The sequence below is a fragment of the Alligator mississippiensis genome, chromosome 3 (genome assembly GCF_030867095.1).
Source record: "Alligator mississippiensis isolate rAllMis1 chromosome 3, rAllMis1, whole genome shotgun sequence".
Taxonomy (NCBI): domain Eukaryota; kingdom Metazoa; phylum Chordata; order Crocodylia; family Alligatoridae; genus Alligator; species Alligator mississippiensis.
In genome coordinates this window covers 302884101-302910364 of record NC_081826.1, presented here as the reverse complement: position 1 = coordinate 302910364, position 26264 = coordinate 302884101, and the positions used below count along the sequence as shown (strand labels likewise).

Below are 26264 nucleotides of genomic sequence, written 5' to 3'. Positions count from 1 at the left end.
CTGCTTCCCCATGGTTTATTGTCCTGCTGCAGTGGGGAACGGCTGGGCTGGGCTGGGCACAGGCCCCTGGGCCAGTGTGGCACCAGACCCAGAGCCAGAGCCGGGGTGCAGATGCTAGTCCTGGTAGCAGCCACTGATCCTGGTCTCGTAGGCGCCTAGCACCACCCGGCACTTCAGCTTGGCTGTGGGACCTGCCTCCAGCAGGGGAGAGCGTCAGCACTGGCTCCATGCCCCACGCCCCATGCCCTGCCCTCTGCCCTTCCCTAGCCTGCCCTGCCAGCATGAACTGGCAGGCCGGGTTGTGCCGGGGCTTTGCCGTGTCACCCATGCAGGAAGCTTCCAGCTAGCCCAGCTCAAGATCCTTCCCACCTGCACCTGCCCTGACCTCCCGGCCACAGGGCACGCAGCTCCTGCTGGCTGCAGGGAGCCTCCCAGGGCCCTGCAGCAGCTGGATGCTGGAGCGGCCCCAGGAGCTGCAGGTGGGTGGAAACCGGGCAGGCTCCCTGGCTGGAGGGCACAGGCTGGGCATTGCCGGCTCCTCCAGGAGGCAGCAGTCAGCCCTCGCCCCCAGCCCTCACCCCTCTTGGGCTCCCGCCTCGGTCCCAGGGGCCAGCTGCCCAGCACTCACCCAGCTCCCCACCGGCGATGGAGAAGTCCCTGGGCAGCACGGCCCACTTCTGCACATGATGGGTGCGGGACAGGGCGCGCTGGTTCACCTGCTCCACGCCCTGCTGAATGGCCTGGTACACGGCCGGGTCCCGCGTGCTCAGCACCTCTGACACCCGCGTGGCCTGGCTGCGCAGCTCCTGGAAGAACTGCATGGCCTCGGGGCTCAGCTCGTTCAGGGGCGCCCCCGACTCCGGATCCACCTTGCACTGGGGGAGGGAGAGCCCGTGACACAAGGCCAGGTGGGCAGCCAGTGTGGGGAGACTGGGAACGTGGGCACAGACCCTGCTGCGGTAGCCACGGCTCTGCCAGGGCAGGCACTGGGTGTGGGTGAAGGGAGGAGACATCAACCATGGAAGGGCAACAACTACCCATGCGTGAGAGTGATGCAAAACAGCATGGAGTGTTAAGTCATCATGAACCCAGGAACAGGGGGTATGGCTGTGCTCAGTGGGCTGGGTTCAGCAGCTGCCCTTCTTTATAGTAGCTATTCCCCTGCTGCCCCCATGGGCTGCCCAGTGAGTCCACACCAGAGGACACCTATGCCCCTCCCTGCGGGACCCATCCTGCCAGGACACTGGGAGGAGGCAGGGCCCAGAGATGTCCCCACCTTCAGAGTGAGCAGCATGGACAGGAACTTCCTGCCGTCACCAACCAGGATCGCGTTGCTGATGATCGGCACCTCCCTCTTCACTGCTTCCTCGATGGGCACCGGGGCGATGTTCTTCCTGCCTGCCGTGATCACCAGCTCTGCAACCGGCGCAGCGTCATGGGGCGGGAGGGCAGAGCCGTGGCAGGGGGAAGCCCCAGGACAAAGGCAGAGAGGGTGGGGGGGGGGCAGGGTGCTGCAACAGGACACAGCAGGGCGATGCTTCCCCTGCCACCCCTCTGCACCAGGCCGTCCAGCCCTGCACCACCCCTGCCTCTCACACGCCCACTCACTCCAGTGCACTCTGGCCCTTACCCTTGATCTTGCCCACAATGTAGAGGAAGCCGTCGGGGTCACAGCATGCAAGGTCCCCTGTGCGCAGCCAACCTGCCTTGTCCAGTGCCTCCTGTGTCGCGGCCTCCATGCCCCGGTAGCCCATGAAGACATGGCAGCCCCAGCAGCAAAGTTCGCCGGTGCCCTCCACGTCCGGCTGCTTGATGCGGGACCTGCAGCCTGGCAGCTCCTTCCCGCAGCCGGAGGCAGCGCCCGCACCCTCAGTGGCAGTGGAAGCTGTGGGGGATGGGGGCGGGGCAAGGCACCTCTCCCCAAGGACTTGCACATGCCTGGGGGTGACTGTGCAGCCCCTGAGGTGCTCTGTCCTGAACCCCCCACCCCTGCACCCCTACTGGGAACAGGTCCCTGGATACTCATGCCCCAGTCCCTGCTTTCCCCCCCACCTGTGCCAGACACTCACCACCCCCTTGGCCCCCAGCACACCTGGGCTTGCACCTTTGTCCCAGCCCCTGGAGCTTCTGGTCCTGCCCGCCCCCACAACCCCAGTCCTGCCCCCCCAAGCCAAGCCCCACCCGAGGATGCGACAGGACTGGTGGGTGCAGGTGCTGTGTGGCCCACTGCTCTCACTCAAGCCGAACAACTCGAGGATGGGCAGGTGGAGGCTCATGAAGAACTCCAGCGTGTCCTTGGCGGTGGGCGCTGCCCCAGTCAGTAGCACAGTGCAGCGCTGCAGCCCCAGCTCCTCGCGCACGTCTCTGAACACCAGGCGCTCAGCCAGGGCAAAGCCCCAGGGTATCGAGCCATCCCTGTGGGGAGGAAGAGCAGGGCTGAGGCTGCAACAGACCACAAGGCTGGGTTGTGGGTACTTTGCTAAACTTCCAGGGTGTCCTGGGCCACAAGGCTGGCATCATCTGCCCTGGATGTTGCCTGCCCAAGGTGCCCCCAGCACCTGGTATCCAGCCTCTCACAAAGCAAGGAACCCTGCTGGGCTGGGCCAGGCTGCGGCTCCAGCCAGCCCAGGAGCCGAGAGCTGTCCTGAGCTGGGAGCTGTCCATGGGGACAACGGCCCCCAGGCCCACCTCTTTCCATGCTGCTGCTGTGGTCTGAGCTGCCCGGCAGGACTGGGGACCCTGGGCAGCACAAGGCAGTCACCTGCAGCTGTCACAGTGGGAATCACTGCCACCCACTGACCTCGGCTCCATGTTCCTAGCTCTGCTGGCAGCCCCCAGAGTAGAGGCATGGTCCTAAGGGATGGCTCTGCAGTGGGAGGCCTCGTGGACCTCTGCAAATGGGTTTGGCCCAGCTGCTCTGTTGGGGCTCAGCTCGGAGCCCTGGGAACAAGCAGTCCTGTGCTGGGGCTGGGGCAGGGATGGGGTCTCACAGAGAGGGAGCTGGGAAAGCTCCAGTCATTCCCCAACAGCTCAAACCAAGCAGAGCTGCTCCTAGAGCCAGGGAAGGAACCATGCCCAGGCCCAGCTGAAGCCTGGGGGAGGAAGTTTTAAGCCAGGTGGATGGTGGTGCTTTGGGTCAGTGCCACCACTAGGGTTAGGCAGGCCCATGCTCTTGGAGGAGTTGGGGGAGCAGGGCAGGCCTGTACCCTCAGCATGTGCCTGGCATCCCACTAAGGAGCTGGTCTGGCTCAGAGCACCTGCACCATTCACTGGCTGGGTCACTCATAGCAGCGAGTGAGTGGCTGTGGGGGAGCTCGGCCACACCTGTGACAGCCTGTGTCAGATGTTCACATGGCTGCTGCACGCCACCAGGCTCCTGCAACCCAACACGCATGTCCTGTCTGCCCTGTGCCCCCCTGCGCTGCCCTCTGCACTCACTCTGATGGTGCCCCTGACTGCTCTGACTCACCCGTCCAGGCGGCTGTAGCTGGCCTGCAGCCCGATGCCCTGTGCCCACTCCACCAGCTTTCTCTTGACCAGGGGCGACTGGCTGAAGGTGGCTTTGAGCTTCTCCTCCATCTTCTCCCACACATGGGGCACTGCAAACAGGAATGTGGGGCGCACCTCCTTCAGTGTGGGGAGCAGGGAGCCCTGGGTGCACACAACAAGCAGAGTCAAGGGAAAGGGGCACAGGCTGGGGGGCCCTGGCAGCCCACACACCCACAGGCAAAGCTGGTGCCCCTCCCCTGGGGACCCCTGCTCTGGTCCTGGCCTCAGTGAGGGGCTGTGCTCTGTGACAGCCGGACCCTTCTGCACTCCCTGCCCTTTCTGGGGTTGCAGCTCTGCACTGACCCCTGGGCAAGTCCAGACAGGGCCAGTGCGAGGCATCCAGCAGCTGGGCCTTAGGGGGACTGGTGGGGTGCAGGACAGACAGGTTAAGAAAAGGAGGGTGACAAGGTGGACAGGGAAGCTGACTCCAGAGACTACTGCTAGGCAGATGCTGACATGCGACAGGCAGACTGTGCTAGGCAGATGGGACATGCCACAGGCAGACTGGGCCCCTCCAACATCACCCCAGCACACTGCGAGGACATCACCAACAGCCTAGTTATGGACATTGCAGGGGGGGCACAGGTTGGACCCTAGGCTGGTCAGAGCCTTTCTCTGCCTGTGACCAGCAGAGGCAGCAGACAGGGCAGCCATCGGGTGGAGGAGTGGGGAAAGCCTTGGTGAGGAAGGAACAATGCTTAAAGCAGCTTGTTGAATTTGTGTATATGAAGTGTGTGTGAGTGTGTAGGAAGCATGTGTATGTATGTGGGTGTGGCAGGCCAGTAGGGGGAGGTCCTGCGTTGAGCCTTCCACCTCACTGCACTCGCCTACCTTCCGGACTCCACGTGTCTCTCCAGGGGTGCCTAAACCCTGGCAGACCCCCTTTTGAGCCTCACCACTGAGTCCAGGGGTAACGTGTGCTGCCACCACCCCGAGAAGGGACTGTCTGGGTCCTGTGTACTCTACCCAGTACAAGAACTTGGGGCACTTCCCCAAGTCGGGGGCCAAAAAGGATAGTCTCCCTTAGTCCGCAGACCCAAGGGGCCTCCTAGGCATAATGAAACCCACCCCTCAATAAGTCTCCCACACTAGGTACACAGGAGAACTTTACTGCTAACAGAGGGTAGGGTTAGACTAGGGTACAGGGTAGAGCAATATCAGAGAAATCCCATAGAGCAAACTCCTGTGGCTGGGATAGCCTTTGATCTCACATTTGAGTTACTGTAAGCTATATATCTAGTTGGATCTCAGTTAGGTTACTCACAAGTGTCATCCAGAGGCTGTTGGAGATTCCCTCTGGAGGCAAGCCATTCCTTGATCACAAGTTTTGAGAGAGAGAGCAAGTTTCAGATGGTGCAGCTCTTCTTTGTCTCTGAGTATCCCTCATGGCTGCTGGCTCTCCTACTCCTGGGCAGGCCTTAATTTATATAGCCCTTGTGACCTCATTTACCTGGTCCAATGGAGGCCAGCACCTGTTGGCTGTTAGCCAACCAATTTGAAATACGTTAGTAGTTGCCAGGCAGACTCTAGCCCACCAGGAAGGAAGCTCCTCACCCAGGTACGTGATGCCAGTCACGTAGGCAGAGGGAGCAGGTTTCCCCCCTCCATTAGGAATGTATCCAGTTCAGGTTACCCAAAGAGATAGGGTAAAGGTATGTATCCTCTGCTGGGTGCATCCTAATCACAATTGTCACAGAGCAGAGTTTTTTGGGGGAGAAACAAAGGTGGCTTTCTGCCACAGTGGGAAGCGTGTGTGAGCATGCAGGAAGTGTGTGAAGCAGCTCTAGGATTCTCCATAAAGGAACATCAGGACTGGTTTGACAAGAATGATAGGGAAACTCCAGCTCTCATTGACAGAAAAAGGAGAGCCTTCAAACCCCGGCAGAATGACATCAGCTCCAAACAGGAGCAAGACGACTCTCATCACATGAAAGTCAAGACCCAGAGGAAAACTGGAGAGGGAAAGAGCAAGTGGGGGGAGGACAGAGCAAAAGAGATTTGAAAGTCTGCTGACAGCTGCGACACACATAGTTTCTTCAGTGGAACCAAAGCAGTCTTTGGGCCGATCACTGCAGAAGCTGCTGCGCTGAGGTCCAAGGATGGAACACCAGTCCCTAAAGACAGCTCCACCACCAACACGCAGCGAAAGAGCTGTCTTTCAAGCTCCTATGTCTGGAATCCATTAAGCATGTGAGCAACAACGCATGCGGGCCTGGAGCTTCAATTTAGAAGCAAGGTGGATAAAAGCTCTCTTACAAATGACATGTTATTAGGAAAATCCAGAAACATGAACATATTCCCAATGGCTTGAGAGATGCCAGAATCATTTCTGTATTCAAGGAAGGAGATAGCTCAGACTGCAGCAGTTATCGTGGTGCTGTGCTCCCGTTCAGAGCTGCCTTCTCCTCGATAGACTCACTTGCCCCACTGAAGGGTTTCTACCCAAGTGTCAGCATGGGTTCAGACCACTCAGGTACAACAGACACCATCTGTGCTGCTAGACAGCTGCAAGACTGAGGTATTTCATGGCCTTCATTGACCTGACTAAGGCCTGGGATTCAATGTACAGCAGGGTGGGCTGAATAAAGATTGTGGACCAAATCTGGCCTGCGGAGAGACTTTGTCCAGCCTGCAGTGGGTCCCTTGGTCCCACCTGGCCCAGGTGCATTCTGTCCTGTGGTGCATCCTGCCGCTCCCTGGGCACACAGCGGGGTTGGGGTGGCTTGGCAGCTGGACTGCCTTTTTAGGTATCCTAAGTGGTGATACTGCAGTACTGGTGGGGACCCACGCATGGTGCCCCAACCCCAGTCCACCCCGGACTCAGCCCGGTGGAGTAGATCGGCTAGTACCTGCGCACACTGCCCTGAACCACCCTGTGCCTGGCAGGTCCGCAGCAGCTCCCCAGAACTTCCTGTAAGGCCTGTGAGCAAAATAATTGGCACCCCTGATTTACAAAGAAGCCCCAAGAAAGAGCCTGATGAGATTTGGATACCCACAGAACTGTTACCATTCCCAGTCTCTTTCACAACACAGTAACAATTGTCTTAAGCAATGACATGGGAATAGACCCCTTTGTTATTAGAACTGGAGTCAAGAAAGGATGTGCAATTGCACCAACTCTCTCTTCCATCTACATTGTAGCTGTTCTGTCTCTCACTGCTGATATACTTCCATCTGGAGTCAGCATTCAGTATTGCATGGACGGGAATATCCTTACCTTCAACCAATTACGTTCCAAGTTCTAGATAACCAGCACCTCCATTATTGATCTGAAATATGCTGAGGATTGTGTCATGTACCAGCTCAATCAAAGAGCTCCAGGTCATTCTTGACTGCTTTTTTGAAGCATATGCAACACCTGGTCTCACTGTGAATACCGTGAAAACCAAGGTACTTTACCCAACCATCACAAACCAACCAGCTGCTCCTCTCCATACTACAATTACAGGACAGTCATGGAATCATAGAAAATGAGGGCTAGAAGGGACCTCAGGAGGTCACATCTAGTCCAACCCCCTGCTCAAAGCAGGACCATCCTCAGCTACATCATCCCAGCCAGGGCTTTGTCTAGTCAGGTTTTGAAAACCTCCAAGGGTGGAGCTTCCACCACCTCTCTAGATAACCAGTTCCAGTGTCTTACTACTGGCCTAATGAGAAAATTCTTCCTAATATCTAACCTAAACTTCCCTTGCTGCACCTTGAGACCATTGCTTCTTGTTTTGTCATCTACCCGCACTGAGAACAGTCCAGATCTATCCTCTTTGAAACCCCCTTTTGGGAGTTCAAGGCTGCTATTAAATCCCTTCTCATTCTTCTCCTCTCTACACTAAATAAACCTATTTTCCTCAGCCTCTCCTCACAAGTCATGTGCCCCAGCCCCCAACCATTTTTGTTACCCCCTACTGGACTCTCCAATTTTTCCACATCCTTTCTGTAGTGGGGAGGCCCAAAACTGAACACAGGACTCCAGATGTGGCCTCACCAGTTTCATAGTTTCATAGTTGGTCGGGTCAGAAGGGACCTGAGCAGATCATCTAGTCCGACCCCCTCCCATGGGCAGGAAAGGATGCTGGGGTCAAATGACTCCAGCTAGGTGGCTGTCTAGCCTCCTTTTGAAGACCCCCAGGGTAGGGGCAAGCACCACTTCCCTTGGAAGTTGGTTCCAGCTCCTAGCCACCCTGACTGTGAAGTAGTTCCTCCTGATATCTAGTCTGAATCTACTCTCAGTCAACTTATGGCCGTTATTCCTTGTTACTCCCAGTAGTGCTTAGGGGAACAGGGACTCCCCCAATACCTGCTGGGCCCCCTTAGCCAGTTTATAGGTGGCCATCAGATCCCCCTTCAGCCTTCTCTTGTGGAGGATGAACATGTTCAGGTCCCATAGCCTCTCCTCGTAGGGCCTGCCCTGCTGCCCCCTGATCATGCGAGTGGCCCTCCTCTGCACCCTCTCCATGCTGTCCACATCCCTTCTGAAGTGCGGCGCCCAGACTTGGACGCAGTACTCCAGCTGTGGCCTGACCAGTGTTGCATAGAAGGGGAGGATCTTCTCCTTTGACCTACTCAGGATGCATCTGTGGATGCATGACAAGGTGCGGTTAGCCTTACTGACTGTGTCCCCACATTGACGGCCCATGTTCATCTTGGAGTCTATAATGACTCCAAGATCCTTTTCTGCCTCTGCACTGACAAGAAGGGAGTTCCCCAGCCTGTAGGTCTGCTGCCGGTTCTTCCTCCCCAGGTGCAGCACCTTGCACTTGTCAGTGTTGAAACCCATCCTATTTTCATTCCCCACACTTCTGTAACCTGTTGAGATCTAGTTGTAGCCTGTCCCTCTGTTCTAGCGTGCCCACTTCTCCCCACATCTTAGTGTCATCTGTGAACTTGAACAAGGTGCTTTTCATCCCTCGTCCAAGTCACTGATGAAGATGTTGAACAGTGCGGGCCCAAGGACCGAGTCCTGGGGAACCCCACTGCCCACATCCCTCCAGGTCGAAAATGACCCGTCCACCACCACTCTCTGGGTGCGGCCCTCTAGCCAATCTGTGACCCATCTGACTGTGTAGGCATCAACACCACAGATGCCTAGTTTTTTAATGAGGATGGGGTGAGAGAGAGTGTTGAAGGCCTTCCTAAATTCCAGGAAGACTACGTTGACTGTGACACCTGCATCCCAGGATTTTGTGACCTGGTCATAGAAGGCCACCAGGTTGGTCTGACAGGACCTGCCTCTAATGAATGCATGTTGGTTGCCCCTAAGCATGATCTCCTCTGCTGGCCCCTCACAGATGTGCGCCTGGATAATTCTCTCAAAAAGCTTCCCCAGGTCCAAGGTAAGACTAATGGGCCTATAGTTTCTTGGGTCCTCTTTCCTCCCTTTTTTGAAAATGGGGACCACATTGGCCCTTTTCCAGTCATCAGGCATCTTGCCAGAGCACCATGAGTGCTCATAAAGCCATGCCAAGGATCCCACAACGACCTCTGCTAATTCCCTTAGCACTCAGGGGTGGAGATCATCTGGACCTGCTGATTTGAACACATCCAGTCCCACCAGAAATTCCCTGACTAGATCCTCACTGACCCTAGGCCTGGGTGTGCCTCCCCTGGGTCCCAGTGAGGGGGAAGTCCCTGTCCCTGCTCAGAAAAATGGAACCTAAGAATCTGTTAAAGAGATTATCTTTGTCATCTGGTGTGACCACCAGATTACCAAGCATGTCCTCCAGAGGCCCCACATTATTTGGCACCTTCTTTTTACCCCCTATGTATTTAAAAAAGGGCTTCTTGTTATCTTTGATCCGGGTTGCTAGTCCCAGTTCCATCTCTGCCTTAGCCTTCCTAATAGCCCCCCTACAATCTCGAGCCAAGGAGGTATAATTCTCCTTGGGCCCCTCCCTTCCATTAGGTGTATGCCTCCTTTTTGGCTTTGAGGTATTTGTGGATGCTTTTGGTGAGCCATGGGGGCTTTTGAGCAGTCTTGCCCCCTTTGATCCACGTCGGGATTGTCACACTTTGGGCTTGGATAGAATAGTGCTGAATAGAAGAAAATAAACACTTCCCTTGACCTGCTGGCAATACTCTTACCATTGCAGCCCAGCATGCAATTAGCCTTCTTGACAAGAAGGGCACACTGCTTGCTCATATTTAGCTTCTTGTCCCCAGTCACTCCCAGGTCCTTTTTTTGCAGAGGTGCTGCTCAGCCAGTCAGCCCCCAGCCTGTACCAGTGCATGGCACTGTTCAGTCCTAAGTGGACTTTGCACTTGTCCTTGTTGAACTTTATGAGATTTCTTTTGACCCAATCCTCCAATGTGTCTAGGTCACTCCGAATCTAAGTACTACCCTCCAACATATCTACTACACCCCTAGCTTGGTGTTCATTGCAAACTTGGCACTATATGCCTTCTTCCAGTTCGCTCATAAAGACATTGAACAAAACTGGCTGCAGGACTAATCTCTGGGGCACTCCACTTGATACCAGCTTCCAACTTGACATTGAGCCATTGATTACTATCCCCTGAGCCTGATGCTATAGGCAGTTTTCTGTCCACCTCACAGTCCATTCATCCAGCCCATCCCTCCTTAGCTTTCCTGTGAGAATACTGTGGGAGACCATATCAAAAGGCTTGCTAAAAGCAGGTACACCACACCCACAGAGCTAGTCATCTCATCATAGAAGGCAATCAGGTTGGTCAGGCATGACTTGCCCCTACCTGGTGAATCCACGCTGACTGTTCCTTCAACTACCCAGACATCTCGTGCCAAATCTGAATGGTTGCTAAGCTTTTTCTCATGTGTGGATGGGCTCTATCTGAAGCAGGAAGTCTATGGGCTGGTGAGAGGTAAAGTGCTGCTCAACCTGGTACTGGCAATGGGGGACAACTTAATTAGTGACCTAACGATTGAAGGGAAGCTGGGTGACAGTGACCACAAGCTGATCACCTTCACCATCTGCTGTAAAGCTGGCAAGTCAGTCAGCAACACAGAAGTCCTTGACTTCAGGAAAGCCGACTTTGACAAGCTCAGATGCTTGTCAGTGAGACCCTAAAAGGCCACAACCCAAAGGGGGAGGGGAGCTCAGGAAGAGTGGTTGCTTCTCAAGGGAACAATTCTGGATGCGCAAGCAAATTCATAGTCTATCCTGTCTCGGAGGAAAGGCAGCAAAAAGGCACAGCAGTCCCCTTGGTTCTCCAGGGAACTGGCGGACCTGCATCTAAAAAGACAGATCTACAAAGGATGGAGGACTGGATCCACCTCCAAGGAGGAATACTCTGCTCTGGTCCAGACCTGCAGAGAACGAACCAGGAAAGCCAAGGCTGTGACTGAACTCCAAATAGCTACAAGTATTAAGGATTAAGGATAATAAAAAGTCATTTTTCAGATATGTGAGGAGCTGAAGGGAAAGCAAGGGCAACATTGAACCCCTGCTAAACCAGATGGGACAGCTGACAACCAACGCTCTGGGAAAAGCCAACTTACTAAATGGGTACTTTGCGGGGGTCTTTCACCAGTCCCATGGGAAACCACTGCCCATTATGGGACAGGAAGGCCCGGGTGAGGGAGATTCCTTACCCTCCATCAACGCTGACCTTGTGAAGGAACACCTTGAGTGGCTGCACACCTTCATGTCAGCCAGCCCTGACAGTTTACACCCCAGGGTACTCAAGGAGCTGGTGAGCATCATAGCTCAGCCCCCGGCATGGATCTTCGAGAGCTCCTGGTGCTCTGGTGAAGTGCCCGAAGACTGGAAGAAGGCCAATGTGGTGCCTATCTTCAAGAAAGGGAGGGAAGTGGATCCGGCAAACTACAGGCCCATCAGCCTGACCTCTATCCTGGGGAAGGTCTTAGAAAAGATGATCGAAGAGGCCATTCTTAACAGACTGGCTGACGGCAACATCCTGAGGGATAGCCAGCACGGGTTTGTTGCGGGTAGGTCTTGCTTGACTAATCTTATTTCCTTTTATGACCAGGTGACCTATCACCTGGACAAGGGAGAAGAGATTGATGTCATATATCTTGACTTTAAAAAAGCCTTGGATCTGGTATCTTATGATCACCTCTTGGCAAAACTGGCTAACTGCGGCCTCAGCCACACCACAACCCACTGGCTGGGGAATTGGCTCCGCAGTAAGACCCAGAGGTTGGTGATTGATGGAAGTCAATCATTGTGGTGAGCTGTGACCAGTGGGGTCCCTAAAGGCTCCGGCCTTGGGCCAACACTATTCAACATCTTCATTAATGATGTGGACATTGGTATCAGAAGTGGACTGGCCAAGTTCTCCGATGACACCAAACTCTGGGGTAAAGTCTCCACACCTGAGGGCAGGAAGGTGATCTGGGCTGACCTTGACAGGTGCAGGAAATGGGTGGATGAGAACCTGATGGTGTTTAACACTGAAAAATGCAAGGTTCTCCACCTTGGGAAGAAAAACCTGCAGCATCCTTATAGGCTCAGCAGTGCTACGCTGGCTAGCACTATGGACGAAAGGGACTTGGGGGTCATGACTGACCACAAGATGAACATGAGCCTTCAATGTGATGCTGTAGCTAGTAAAGCAAGTAAAATGCTGGCTTACATCCATAGATGCTTCTCAAGCAAATCCCAGGACATCATTCTCCCCTTGTACTCGGCCTTGGTGAGGCTGCAGCTGGAGTACTGCGTCCAGTTTTGGGCTCCACAATTCAAAAAGGATGTGGAGAAGCTTGAGAGAGTCCAGAGAAGAGCCACGCGCATGATCAGAGGTCAGGGAAGCAGACCCTATGATGACAGGCTGAGAGCCCTGGGGCTCTTTAGCCTGGAAAAGCGCAGGCTCAGGGGTGATCTGGTGGCCACCTATAAGTTTATCAGGGTGACCACCAGGATCTGGGGGAATGTTTGTTCACCAGAGTGCCCCAAGGGATGACGAAGTCTAACGGTCACAAACTCCTTCATGACTGTTGCAGGCTGGACGTGAGGAAGAACTTCTTTACTGCCCGAGCCCCCAAGGTCTGGAATAGCCTGCTGCCAGAAATAGTTCAAGCACCTACCTTGAATGCCTTCAAGAGACATTTGGACATTTATCTTGTTGGGATCCTATGACCCCTGCTGGCTTTCTGCCCTGGGGGCAGGGGGCTGGACTCAATAATCTTCTGAAGTCCCTTCCAGCTCTAATAACTATGAAATCTATGAAATCTATAATGTCTATGAAATCTAATCACCTTCTACTCCTCCAAGTGCTTAGAAATGGATTCCTTGAGGACCTGCTGCATGGCTTTTCCAGGGACTGAGGTGAGGCTGACTGGTCTGTCCTTGGAGAATATTGAGTGTTTAGAAAGTGTTAGAGCAGGGAGGAAATGAAATAGATGCCCAGGGAAGCTGTGGACTCTCCAGCACTGTTGGTGTTTAAGGAGAGGGTGGACAGCCTCCAGGCAGGCATGCTTTAGGCAATGCGATACCTGTATTCTACTACGGGAATTTTCCAGGCTTCTGGGCTGTGCTGGTTGCCCCTTTCCCCCTTTCTGCTCCATGTCTTAGGGGGTTTTTAGGCCTTCCTCAGAGGCGGTGGCTGCTGGCTGCAGCCCAGCCAGGGGATGGGGACTGGGCTGTGCCAGTGCTCCTGCTGACACTTAAACCTGGAGGTTCCTGGCTAGAGGGTCCTACTCCTCTGCTCAGGGTCAAGCTGATCATCATGTTTGGGGTCAGAAAGGAATTTTATACCCAGGTCTGATTAGCATGCACTGGGCCTTCCCCTGTAGTGAGGGGCATGGCTTCTACCTGGGGTCTCTTGAGTATATATTAACAACCTTTACAGCAGCAGGACATTGGCTGCCACAGTCCCCCTGCTTTCCCTGTGGCAGGTTAGGGGTTAGGTCTGTGTTGTGTCAGAACTGACAGTTGTCTTGTGGAGAGTTTACATTATGGTTTGTATGGGATGACCTGCACAGGGATGATCTGCCTCAGGTAGGGGACTGGGCTGGATGAGCACAGGAGATCCCTTCAGTGTGATGGCAGGGCATGCTGGAGGGGTATTTTAGCAGACAGGGGGAGGGAATCAGTGTAAGGCACCAAGAAAACCCCATTGCGAACAGGCTGCAGTTCTGTCACCCACGTTCAGGTCCAGGGCCTTTAGCCTTGCCCAGGGGTGGAGCAGAGTGCCCGGGACAGGCAGCAGGAGAGAGAACCCATCCACGCGGAAGTGAACAGAGCTCAGCTTTTCTACCCGACAGCACGGGGGTTGGGGGACGTGATCGGTTCTGAATGGCTGGGTGGGGGGCAGAGCAGGGCGGGGGAGAGTCAGGTAGTGAAAGAGCAGCACAGGCTTAGGGAGGAACAAGCACAGACTGGTCAGAAACAAATTCAACACAGAGCGAGGAAGAAGCCTTCCACTGATGAGAGAAGTGTTGGTTTGGAATGGGGTTTGAACACACCAAAGGGGGTCTGGGCAAGGCACCGAATGGCTTCAGGAAGGATATTGTGCAGCTTTGGCAGGGGCAGTGGCAGAGAACTGGGAGCAATAATCAGCATGTGGCACGGAGCTTGGACTAGGTGCTTGGACTAGGTGCTATCCTCGTGGCTTTAGGTTCCACATGCAATCCTCATGTGGGACCTGTGGCTCCTGGGGGAGGGCCAGATCTGGGGGGCAGTGGTGACAGAGGATAACTGTGGAGTGGTGAGGGAAGAGGCGGGGGGATGTCTCAGCAAGCAGCAAGTCACCTCTCGGGAGCTGCTGCTGAGACAGTGGCCCTTGACCTTGGGGTCCCTGGCTAGGCAGAGATCAGCTGGGAAGTCCAACAGGGGCTGCTAACTCTGTGCCTACTACCCCCTGCATCCTCCCACTAGCACCTTCCAGTCTGGTCCCCATTACCTTTAGTGCGTTGGGTTGGGCAAAACAGGTGGTACCCCCCACTCACATGGGCAGCCAGAGGTCTGCGATCTGCGCGGCAATGTGGCTCAGGGGCAGGTAGCTGACAAAGACCTCATGAACCTGGAGCCCCAGCACCTCCTTCAGCATCTTGGCCTCCCACGACACCTGCAGTGGTTAGGGCATCACTTAATACTAACCCAGTATCAGGCCAAGATGATGGCCTCTACCTCACCTGCTAGGGCTGGCGTGCTGCATGGTCAACATGCCACAAGCTGTGGCCAGGAGAGCCCAGTCTGGCTGCAGAGACTGGGCCCAAGCAACACATGGGCCTGCTCTCAGGGCACAGCCAGCTCCCATCCCACCCCAGTCCCTCTGGCACACAGGAGCTACAGCCTGGCTCTTTGCATCCCTGTGTGTCTCCCTGGGTCCCCAGCACCCAGTCTGCACTGGGACAGGTGCTCACTGGACCTCAGAAGAGCTGGAATCGATTTCTTGTGTCTTCCAGTGTGGCTACTCCTGAGACACTGGTCTAGGCCCTGTGCAAGCTTCAGACATGCTCAGTACCTGGAACACCATGACTGTTATACAAATAGACTTTTTGCCTACTGCTTTTAATCTTATATATTTTCTTGAGTTTTGCATTTCCTTAAGAAACTCCATATTGTATTGCTCTGTAGCTTGACATAAGTGCTCAACCTTTTACTCTTTTGTATCCTGTATGGGTTAGAGTGTGCCTGTGGAAAAGGAAAACATCAGCTAGTGACTGGTTGAAGAATGCAGACAGATAAAAGACCAGACAAGAAGAATCTGCCCCTGAACAGCAAGAGAACAGCGGCAATGACCTTCCAGGAAGAACACAGTAATAACACAGCAAAGCCCAGGGGACTGGGTAAATTGAAAAGGCTATAAAAGATAGGGCAAGACATATCGATTTTGGGTCTTGTTCTGAGTGTCATCCTGGAGCATTGGTCGGTCTGATGAGATGGACCGGCAGAAGCCCAGCTCCTACTTGTGATCAACTTGGATGGCCACTGAGTTGATCCGAGTACTGATAAGACTGGTAATGTATACCAGTGCAGAACAGAAATTGGGGTATGAATGTGATGTGTGTCTGCGTGTATTAAGCACTTAATCAATAAATGCAGCATCTTGCCTTATCCTCCCTCATAAAGCCTCACTCATGATTTGAGCAATTGGCAATTTGTGTAACATGATGACGGGCTGATTAATGATAAGCCTCATCATTGGCAGCCATTAATCTCAGGAGACCATAGAGATTGTGTCTTAGGTGTGTTAAAGGGTACTGTCACAGCTTCGTGAGTGGCTGAGGAGTCCAGTGCGTGACAAGCAGATCCTCCAGCAAGTTGCACGTACAAACTCGGTTGAGCTTCTACTGGCACGTCAAGTAGCATTTTGTCTTGCCTCTGTCTGATGTGTCTTCTCTCTCATCACTGACTCTCTCCATCTCGAAGTGACGTAGGCCTTGCTTTATGGCAACTTTCCACTCACAATAGTCTGAAGTGATTGATTCCTAGTGCTGGCCATCAATGTGCAGCCCACAAAGGTTTTTTTGCAGACATCAACCAAATGGAGTTTGGGCCATCCAAGCTGACATTTGCCAGTGACCAGCTCACTGAAGAGTATGCTCTTGGAGATTTGGTTATCACTCATACGATTCCCATGTTCAAACCAACGGAGGGGTCTCTGTCTCGGGAGCACAAACATATTGGGTATCTTGGCTAGTTCCAGAACAGTGAAGTTGGAGATTTTGTCACTCCATGTTATGTCCAGGATACAGCAGGGACAGCAACGATAGAAACTGTTCAGTTTTCTTTTTTCCTTAGCATAAGGAGTCTGTGTTTCGCTGCCTTTTGTACAATAGAGAGCTAAGTATGGAAGCACTGTAGACAGACATCTTTATTGACAGAGTGAGCACTCTGTTTTTCCAAACTCTCTTTTGAAGTTTAGCCATAGCATTACTTGCCTTTCCAATGCAAGTGTTAATGTTGGCTTCCAAGCCACGATTTAGTGATATAGTGGAGCCCAAGTAAGTGAATTTTTCAACCAGTTTCAGGCTTTCATCAATTATTCTAACTTCGGGAGGATGGTCAACTTGTTGACCCATGACTACTGTCTTCTTTAGCCTAATGGTAGGACTGAAATCATCACAAGTACGAGAAAAGTGATCCACGAGCCTTTTCAGTCCTGCTTCTGAATGACTAACAATTGCTGCATCATTGGCAAAGAGTATTTCATTGACAAAAACTTCTTGGGTGTTCATTTTCTGTTAGAGATGAGCAAGGTTAAAGAGTTTCCCATTGGATCTGGTCCAAAGGTATACTTCTTCTGAACAGCCACTGAGTGCATATTTGAGTAGGACAGTGAAGAAAATGCTGAAAAGTGTCAGAGCTAGAACACAGCCCTCTTTGACACTTCCCTTCATTTCAAATCTTCCAAATGTGACCCATCAAGCAGCACTGTTCCATGCATACTGATGTGGAAGGACTTGATGATGCTCAGGAGCTTAGGAGGGCAGCCAATCGCCTTCAGGATATGAACAAACCATCTCTGCTGACAATATCAAAAGCTTTGGTGAGATTTATAAATGCTACATACAGAAATGTCCTTTGTTCATGCCATTTTTCTTGTAGCTGTCTCCAGGAGAATATTATATCCATCGTGGATCTACCGGATCTGAAACCACATTGAGGCTCAGAGTAGACTGTCTGCCAGGGTCTGCAGTCTAAGCAGGGTGACTTTGGTGAACAGCTTCCCAATGCTGCAAAGTAAGGATATACCATGATAGTTATTGCAATCACTCCTATCACCTTTGTTTCTGCACAGAGTGACTATGCTTGCTTCCTTCTTGTCTTGAGGAACTTCTTCTCTTCAATACAGACATATTAATTTGTGCAGGTGGAAGAGAAGGATGGATTTAACTCCAGCAAGTATGCAGTCCACACCAGGGGTTTTACCACAAGCAAGCTGATCAATGGCTTTTTCTGCTTCATCTATGGTAGGGTCATGGTCAAGCACTGTCAGGGTTGAGAGGTCATCAAGCACATTGAGAACAAAGTCATAACCACATTTTCACGAGAGTAGAGCATCTGAATAATGTTCAGCTCATTGATTCATCTGCTTATTGTAGTCATTGATGATTTTGCCTGTGGAAGATTTTAAAGGGGCGGTCTTCCTCCGAACAGGTCTAAGAGCTTTCCTGATGCCAGCATAAATTGCTTGCACGTCACCTCAGTCAGCAGCTTTTTGGATACTTTTGCACAGTTGCAGCCAATAATCGTTGCACACCATATCGCTATACATTTAACCTTTTGTCAGATCTCTTGAAGCGCCTCCCAGTTGGAGTGGCTAAGGTCACACTTATATTTAAGGAGAGCTTGCTGCATATGAAAACTGTGAAAGCCTGAACAGTGTACAAGACAATGGCTGGGGCAAGACTGGATTGTGGTAACAAGACTGCCACAAGAGAATCAAACTCCGCTAATGGCTCGCAACCCATTAGGCATCAAGACAGTGTGGTACCCAGTACCAGACCCATTCCATAAAATAATAAAAATAGTTAAAATTGTTGACAGACACCTGACCCACTCATCACATGTGTGTGTACCTAAGAGAGCCAAAGGAAAGGCTGAGCCAGTGAAGGCAAGGTAACTACATATGCATTTCAATTGACTTGGCAGCTAAAGAAAACAAAGACTAAATAAATATGCCTTTCAAGAGAAACTTGTAAAAGGTACAGGAAGGGATGCCCTGTACATAACAAACACACCCTGCTCACATTTCTCCCAACAAGCATCCAAGTGCAAGGTGTTAAAATGTCTGAACCATTCATGTCTGGAGTTTGGTAAACAGACCATCACTCATACAAGCTACTGCAAATGTGCCCCATTGATAAACAAATACCCCCAAACGGGTTTGGTGACACCTCTAAGGATCGTGTTGGACCATCACACCCATCACCTGTAAATTGACCTATGGCTGCAGGGGCTGCAGGAAAAAACCCCACAGTCTTCACACCTAGACAAATCCAGAACAGGAGCCAGGCAATTAACAGTTGCGTTATGATGAATGATCAGCCTTTTCTTCCCTGTTTGTTTGGACTCTAAGCAGCCAACCATCAAGTAAAAATGCTTTGAAGCTGTACAATTAAACAGTATAAAAACTAAGCAGATTTGTCAGCATGGTGTGTGCAGTCCAGACCAAGCCATCCTGCCATCCAGCCAACAAGTGAAGGATCCACGCTTTGAGGCTGTACAAAAACTGCTTCCTGCCTGCATTGGGTAAAGATCTCTGTGCAGCCAAGATAATACTAAGGACTAATAGCTAGTTTTATATTGGGAAAGAGTCTTTTTCTGTTATTTAGTTTTGTAGTTTGCTGGAAGTTATTAAAGCAAGCCTTTCTGCTATTCATCAACTGAATGTTGTGTCAATTTTCAGAGCACTAGATTTAAAAATCTGCTTTCTAAGTGCAACATGCTAACCGTTTCTTTTCTATAAGTCGGATGATTTCAGATGAGTTCTCATTGAACCAGTCATTTGAGCTGCGATTCAAGGTACCACAAGAGTCCAAGGCAGTTTGATAGATGGCTCCTTTGAGCTGAACCCATTTCTCTTCATCAGTATTACACAGCTTAAGATATGACAGAGCCCTGGAGAAAGTTTTAATGAATTGAGATGACATGTCTTCAGCTTTCAGTCGCATGGCATTTAGTCATAGTAAGGAGAGTTTGTTCCTCTTGTACAACTTCCTGGGATGCTATTTCACTTTAGTGCAAACCAATAAATGATTGGTATCACAGCCATCACTCTGATAAGATTGCACAATGATTACATCATGGAAGTCTCATGAGTGGGTGATAATCAGGTCAAATTGATGCCAGTGTCCAGATCACATGTGGCACCAGAATACTTTGTGTTGAAGTTTCACGTTGAAAAAAAAAAATGTTATACATAGCTCATTGCATGAACGTAGCTCAAGGAAATGTCCATTTTCATTCATTCTGCCGACACCACTGGTGCCCAAACAACGAGGCCAGGCAGTGCGCTCAGTGCCAAGCCCTGCATTGAAGTCTCCAAGCAGGAGGATTTTTTCATTAGAAAAACTACTATTGAATCAGGCACTAAGCTCATGGTAGAAGTGGTCCTTTGATTTGGATGAAGTGGTGAGAGTTGGAGCATATGCACATCAGAGATTGACAGGACCAGAGACAGTAGCGAGTCAAAGCACCATTAACCTTTCAGAGCCTTTGTCTGAGGCGTGTATTGCAAACAGCAGCTTAATTTTGACTGCAAAGCCAACACCTTGCTCCCTGATTTCTTCAGGCTGTTTACCACACCAGAAAAAGGTCTCATTCTTCTCTTTCAGGCAGCCAATTCCTTACATTTTTTGTAGTAGCTAGTGATGTGTCATAGCAGTTTGCTTTCAAGTTGAATCTCTAAGCTCCAAGCACCCACTGAAGCAGCAAACTGTGGTGGGAAAATACCTTAGTGGCTGGGGACTGCCCAGTTTGAGGCACACAAGAGTTTTCTAATGAGGCATGATGACCTCTCTCACCTTGGAGACAACCCCTGGTGCCTGGATGTATGCCAATCGGTACATGGCTCATAACTGGTAACGGTTGACTCCCACTGTTTCAACATGTTGGCGAAGCTGCAGTAACCTCTCCAGGGAGCAAAAGCCTGGGCATTTCTTAGGTAATCAAAAGTTGCCAAAGCATCAGCATCACCCTTTCAACTTTGCTGACTTATCCACTGGGAAGAGAGAACAAATACGAAGTGGAGCTGGGAATGTTATAGGAGCTGCCAGAAAGAAGACTGAATAATTGCCTAACTGTCTTAGAGGCTTCACTCTAGATTTTCTTTCAGGATCTACTCCCTTAGCCTTCACCTCTCCCAAGGAAATCCACAAGGCAGTGGTTGTGGTTAATGTCATCTTCGTCTGCCAGCTTGTTTCCACCACAGCTGCCGTTGGGATGATCAGAGGACAGCTAGCTGGAATCCAACTAACGGCTTGTGTGTTCCTGGTCACTGAGCATGGAAAGGCAGCAATGTATAATTGCTGTCAACAGCTGCGGCTGCTATCAAAGGCCTGGGCCAAGATACAGATGTGTGGCTCAAGCAGGTGGTCACAAGCCGCTTTCTGAGTGGCCACAGAGTGAGCCTTTACACAGGTCACAACTAGCCGGGCCAGCAAAGAAAATCAGGCAACTAACACATACAGCTAAACCAGATCAAATGAAGCAGAGCCAAGGGCCTGAAAGAAGAGGATTGAAAAGAAGGCCTTAAAATAGATCATCCCGGTATGCCATAACGTCAGTCTGCAAGTGCTACTAGTAGCGACTGAGGTAGCCCATTGTCCTCTCTGTGGTCTAGCTATAACAGATACGTGTGTTAAGAGGTGAAAACAGCAACCTTGCCCATGAAAGCACAGACCAAGGTGAAAAGAAAACAGGGCACTGGCTGCAGGCTGGGCTGGACACTGACTGGCACAAGCACTGATCAGCACATGTACCACTCACACAAGGCTCTGCCAAGACAGTGGCCAAGGACAGAAATCCCATCTAAGCAGCACCCTCCCACTCCATAGAAGTACTGCTGTTCAGCTCCCAAAGTCCCAGTGAACCAAGCCGGTGAAATCAGACCAACCAGAGGAAGTGTCTAGGAGCAGCAAATAACCCACACAGGACATAGGATGGAGGGGAAAAGTCCTCCCTGAGGGTCTGGCAGCTCTACCTTAATGCTGCATCTAAGCTTGCACAAAGGAGTCTCATCACGGTTGGGCTGTGCTCTTGTCCAATGGCCAAATGATCCCCAGTCCTGGCAGTGGAGTGAGTCGCGCGGCAAGCTCCACTACAGGGCCTGCTGAGCCGTTTGGGTGCTCAGGGAGGCAGGGTCAGGAAGTGGGTCCAGTTGCTTGGTGCCTCCAGGGCAGGACAGCTGGGACACAGGGTGTGAACAGGCCTGGGCAACTGCACCCAGTTCCAGAGGGGACATGAGCTGGGATGGACGATGGACTGACATGACGGGGGGCCTAGATAAGCCCCAAGGCAGGGAGCCCAGGCTCTCGAGCTGGGTGATGCAGCCAGAGGGGAAGGTTGAAGCCCCCACAGGTGTGTCTGAAACCCACAGAAAAGCCCCTGGCAGCATGTGCGGCTGAGGTTGGTGTGTGGGCATGGCTTGAAGGATCTCTCCAACCTGAGGAAGATGCACCATTTTAAGCATGCTGGGTAACCTGCACTTAGGTGCCTGGCTCAGGTGCCACCCAGTACCCAGGGCCACCCCACTCTTCTTCCCTGCCCTTTCACCCAGCCATGCTGGGCCCAGGCTGGTAAAAGCACTCACATTGTTGTGGCTGAGCATGACGCCCTTGGGTGTGCCCGTGGTGCCCGAGGTGTAGATCAGGGTGCAGCAGTGGTTCACACACTGGGAGCGGATGATGGAGTCCAGCTGCGAATCCGGCACGGTCCTCCCCAGCTCCATGAACTCCTCCCACTGCTAGGGAATGGGTCAGCCAGCATCAGGGCAGTGGTGAGGGAGGGGTGGAAAGGAGCAGCTGCTCCCTGCCCACTGGTGCCATGGGAATGGTGCTGGAGTGGGAGCAGGGGAAGGGGCCAGGGTCCCTCTAGGATGACAGTGAAGGGGCCCCCAGAGGATGAGATGTTGGAGAGGCCACACCAGCACCCCGGCAGGCTGTGCTGGGCAGGGCAAGGCTGTGAGACCAGTGGGTTGGGGATGGTCTGTGGTGTGGGGGGGTACAGGTGCTGGGGGTGGTGCAGGGTACTGAGAGGGGACACACAGGATCTCAGGGTCAGGGGAGGTGGGGCTGCCCCCTACCCTGACCACCATGACAGACTCGTACCGTGTACACATTGGGTCTCTTCTCCTCCAGTGAGTCACGGTACTGGATGATGGCCTTGAGGTGGGGCAGCTGCTTCTGCACCTGTGGGGACATGGATCAATGCGGCTTCTGCAGGGGAAGGCCCTGCCACAGCACCCCCATTCCAGTGCCAGGTGCCCCATGGGACCTGCATCCCCAAGCTCCCTGTTGGGGGGGGCATGTGGGGGTGTGGTGACACAATAGGGAGCGCTGCTACGCAGAGCCATCTGCCTCATTGTGCCAGGCCCAAAAACAGTTCGGGAGTCTCCCCTGGGGAGCCAATAGCTGGCCATCCCCTTTCCTGCAGAACACCTGTAAGCATGGGGTAACGCTGTTACCACCCGGGCATTGGTTCCTGGTAGGGCTCTGTGCAGCCTGGGGCACATAGAGTGTGCAAGTCTTGAGGTACTTTGCCCACAGTAATATTTTGGGGTGCTCCTTTCTCCCCAAAGCATCCAAAGATAACATCAGATACCAGAGGAAAATAAAAAGCCAAGCCCAACTTCACTAGCCGAGCAAAGAGAGCAAAAAGGCCTGCCTCTCCCCTCTCCCCAGGAATTCAGCCAGGCATAACTGGATACCTTTATTGATGGCGGGGGGGGGGGCAGGGAGGAAGGGTAGTACCACGAAATCAGAATACTCTTTGAGTGAACATAATCAATCAGAGTCTTTTACAATCTTGGACATAATAATCCTTTTACAATGCATCTGCCTATACTTACTCCTAGACTTCCAGCTAGTTTCCAGATTTTTACTTACAGTAGGAGCGTCATCCAAGCTGGATCCTGGAGGTCCTGCCTTTTCCCTGGATCCTGGAGGTATATGCTTGTGTGGCAAATGCCATCTCTGTCCCCAAACTCTGCTATCTGACAATTTGGTTACCATGGTCACTGCAGAAGGCAGACACCTCTGCTTCAACAGCTTCAGGTAACCCTGAGTTGTAACCTGAGCTGGATACATTCCGGAGGGAGGGGGGAACCTGCTGTCTCTGCCCATGTGACTGGCCTCACACACTTGGGGTGGGGGCTTAAACCCCCTATTGTTCTAAGCAATGCCAACATGACTGGGAGGGGGCTAAAGACCCTCAGATGCATGATCAATGGCTACCTTGCCACTGTTTGCCACTGTTTGGTTTAAGGAATTTCTCTGATATTGCACTACCCTGTACCCTAGCCCAAACCTAACCCTTGTAACCAATTAAGTTCTCCTTTTTACCTAGCATAGAAGACGTATTGGGAGAGGGTCGAGATTATGCCTTGGGGTCCCCTTGGTTTGGCTGACTTGGTTCAGCTGACAACTATTTGTGCTTCAAACTAAGGGAAACCCCGCAAGTTCTTGCAGTGAGTCAAGCACTCTCAACGACTACTAGACCTGTGTATCCCAGAGGGCTCAGGTCCCAGATCAGTCCAGACCCTGGTTGGTGGTGGTGTTGCCCCCAGGCCTGTGGGTGTGCCTCAGGAAGGGGGTCGGCTGGACATGAGGCACCCCCAGGGAGACACTCGGAGCTGGGAAGGTGGTTGGGTGCAGTGAGGTGGGTGGCTCAATGCAGGAGCGCCCCCTACTGGACCACTGCAGCTTGTTGCTTTCAAAATGCCCACTGGAGGAAGAGAGAGCACTCCCCTCCCCCTGGGAATTTTACCTGTCCGGGTCATCTGATTGACCAGCCAGTACCAAAAAGAAATGCAGGATATACAGGGGTCACCTGGTTTGTCCCAAGTGAGTAACAGAGAGAGGGAGACTTCTTCACAGGGGGTAGATAAGATCCTGCAATGGTTGTAAGGGTAAAACTGGGGGCAACCAGCAGCCCAGGTACACATGGCTATACAACAGGACTAAGGGGATAGGCAGGGAGCAGGGCATCATGGGGAATGGGACAGTGAGGACACTAGGGAAATGAGTTCGGCAGGGCTGAGGGAAGGTGGCTGGGGTACGGGAGTCGGGGAAGACTGTGCATGGGGGGCAGGGGAGACATGAACCCCTTGTGGTGAGAGGGAAAGGGATGGGCGATCCCTGTGGGATTAGGGGGGCAGGGAAGCAATAAACCCCTTGGGGAGGGATAGCTGCTTTTACCTGCAGGATCTTGCTGAGCTGCGCGTTGTCCTCCACCACCACCACATTGGCCTCACAGTTGGCGGCGATGTAGCCACAGGCCTCAGGGGAGCTGGTGCTGTAGACCCCAACTGCCAGGCCCCTGGGGTGGGGAAGAGCAGCAGCGTGAGACCAGGGGCCCCGAGGAGATGGCCCATCAGCCCAGCCACACCCGCTCCAGTCCCACCTGCTCCAGAGACACTCAGGGACCTGCCCAAGGTGCCCCCTCAGCCAGGCACAATGCATGCCCACACCAGGGCCAGGCCCGTGTCCTCTCACCCCTGGCACCTGCAAGGGGCCCCCATCCCACCCCGCAGCATGAAGGCACCCCCTTACCCAGCCATGATGGCCCCGATGTCAGCGATGACCCACTCGGGGCTGTTGGAGCCCAGGATCGTGACACCGTGGAAGCGCTCCAGGCCCAGCTGAGGACAGCAGAGAGGGGCTCAGGTCCACATGCACACACCCGGGGCAGGACCCAACCACACCTGACCCCACACTGGCCCAGCGCTGCTCAGCCCTGTGCCCGTGGTGCCTGCTCACCTTCAGGAAGCCCTTGGCGGCAGCCTGGCACTGCTGCTGGTACTCCCGGTAGCTGAGGCTCTCCCACGTCTGCCCCCGCTTGTACGCCAGGGCGGGCCAGTCCCCGTGGCGCTCCACCGCCGCCTGGAACAGCTGGTGCACGGTGATGGGGGGCAAGGCCCCGGGGCCCTCGGGGTCCAGGCGCAGCCGCACCGCCCCGTCCGCACGTGTGGTGAACAGGGTCTCCGCCGGCGCCACGGGACCACTGCAGCCCCCTGCAGGCAAGAGGGCAGAGCGGTCGTGGGCACCTGGTACCGGCCAGGCACTGCACATGCCAGGCACCACCGTCTGCAATAGGATTTCATCACAGATGCCTCCCAAAGACATGGAGGTGACAACCCCTGACTGAGCCCCGCAGCACATGGCTGCTGCCAAGGGGTGATGGATGCTGGCCCCCAAGGGCGCAGGCATGGCTGGAACAGAAAGGAGACAAGAAAAGGGCCAGCAGCTGAGCTGGGACAGGGTCAGGGCACAGTCTGCGTGCAGGGCCCAGGCAGGATGGTGGAGGCACGCTGTAGACAGAGGACCCCAGCGCAGGGCTGGGGTCAGAGAATGGGGAGTAGGGGCATGAGAGCATGGGGCAGGAAGGGGTCTCCTCGGCTCTCAGCTTGGTCCTCTACTTTCCCAGGCAGCCCCTTACCCAGGGAATCCTGCGACTCACCCATTCCACCCCATGCACCTCACAGCTACAGAGCTCTGAGGAAAACTGAGCCTGAAACCTCCCAGCAAGACCCTCCCACCAACACCGCGGAGGTTTTGAGTCCCACAGGAGCCCCGCACTCCCAATGCCAGCTGCCAGAGCCCCAGAGCCCTCTCCAGCTGTCACTAGAGGAAAAGGGCCCTGAGGCCTGGGTTGAGGCAAGTGGGGCTGGTGGTACATGCTGCAGCTTGAATGGGGAGACACCACTGTGGGTGTGGGGACCCCAATGGTGTCTGGGCAGGGGGCAGCAGAACGGGCCCTGGCAGAGATGGCATGGTAGGGGTCCAGGGCCAGGATGGGGGATGAGGTCTCCAAGCCAGGGCTGGTTCCTTTAACCTGGATCTCACCTGCAACTGATGTCAGGATGGCTGGGGTGGGGGCTGCCTGGCCACTCTCCCCCTGGCACTGTGGTGACCCCAAGCCATATGTCTGGGCAGGGGGCAGGCTCAGGGAAAGTTCTTCTACACGGGCCAACGGGCGCCCGCTCCCTGCATCTGGCTCCTGCGTGGCTGTCTCATGCTGCATCCCAGGTGCCAGTGCATGGCTCAGTCCAGCCGTGCCCAGGCCATCAGAGCTGGTGATGGGTAGTGGCTGCACAGCTCCTTCTGGCTCCAT

General features: G+C 53.4%; 1 pseudogene; it reads right to left on the bottom strand.

Annotated features, from left to right (window-relative positions):
• Positions 1-26264, bottom strand: LOC106737669 (long-chain-fatty-acid--CoA ligase ACSBG2-like; annotated as a pseudogene).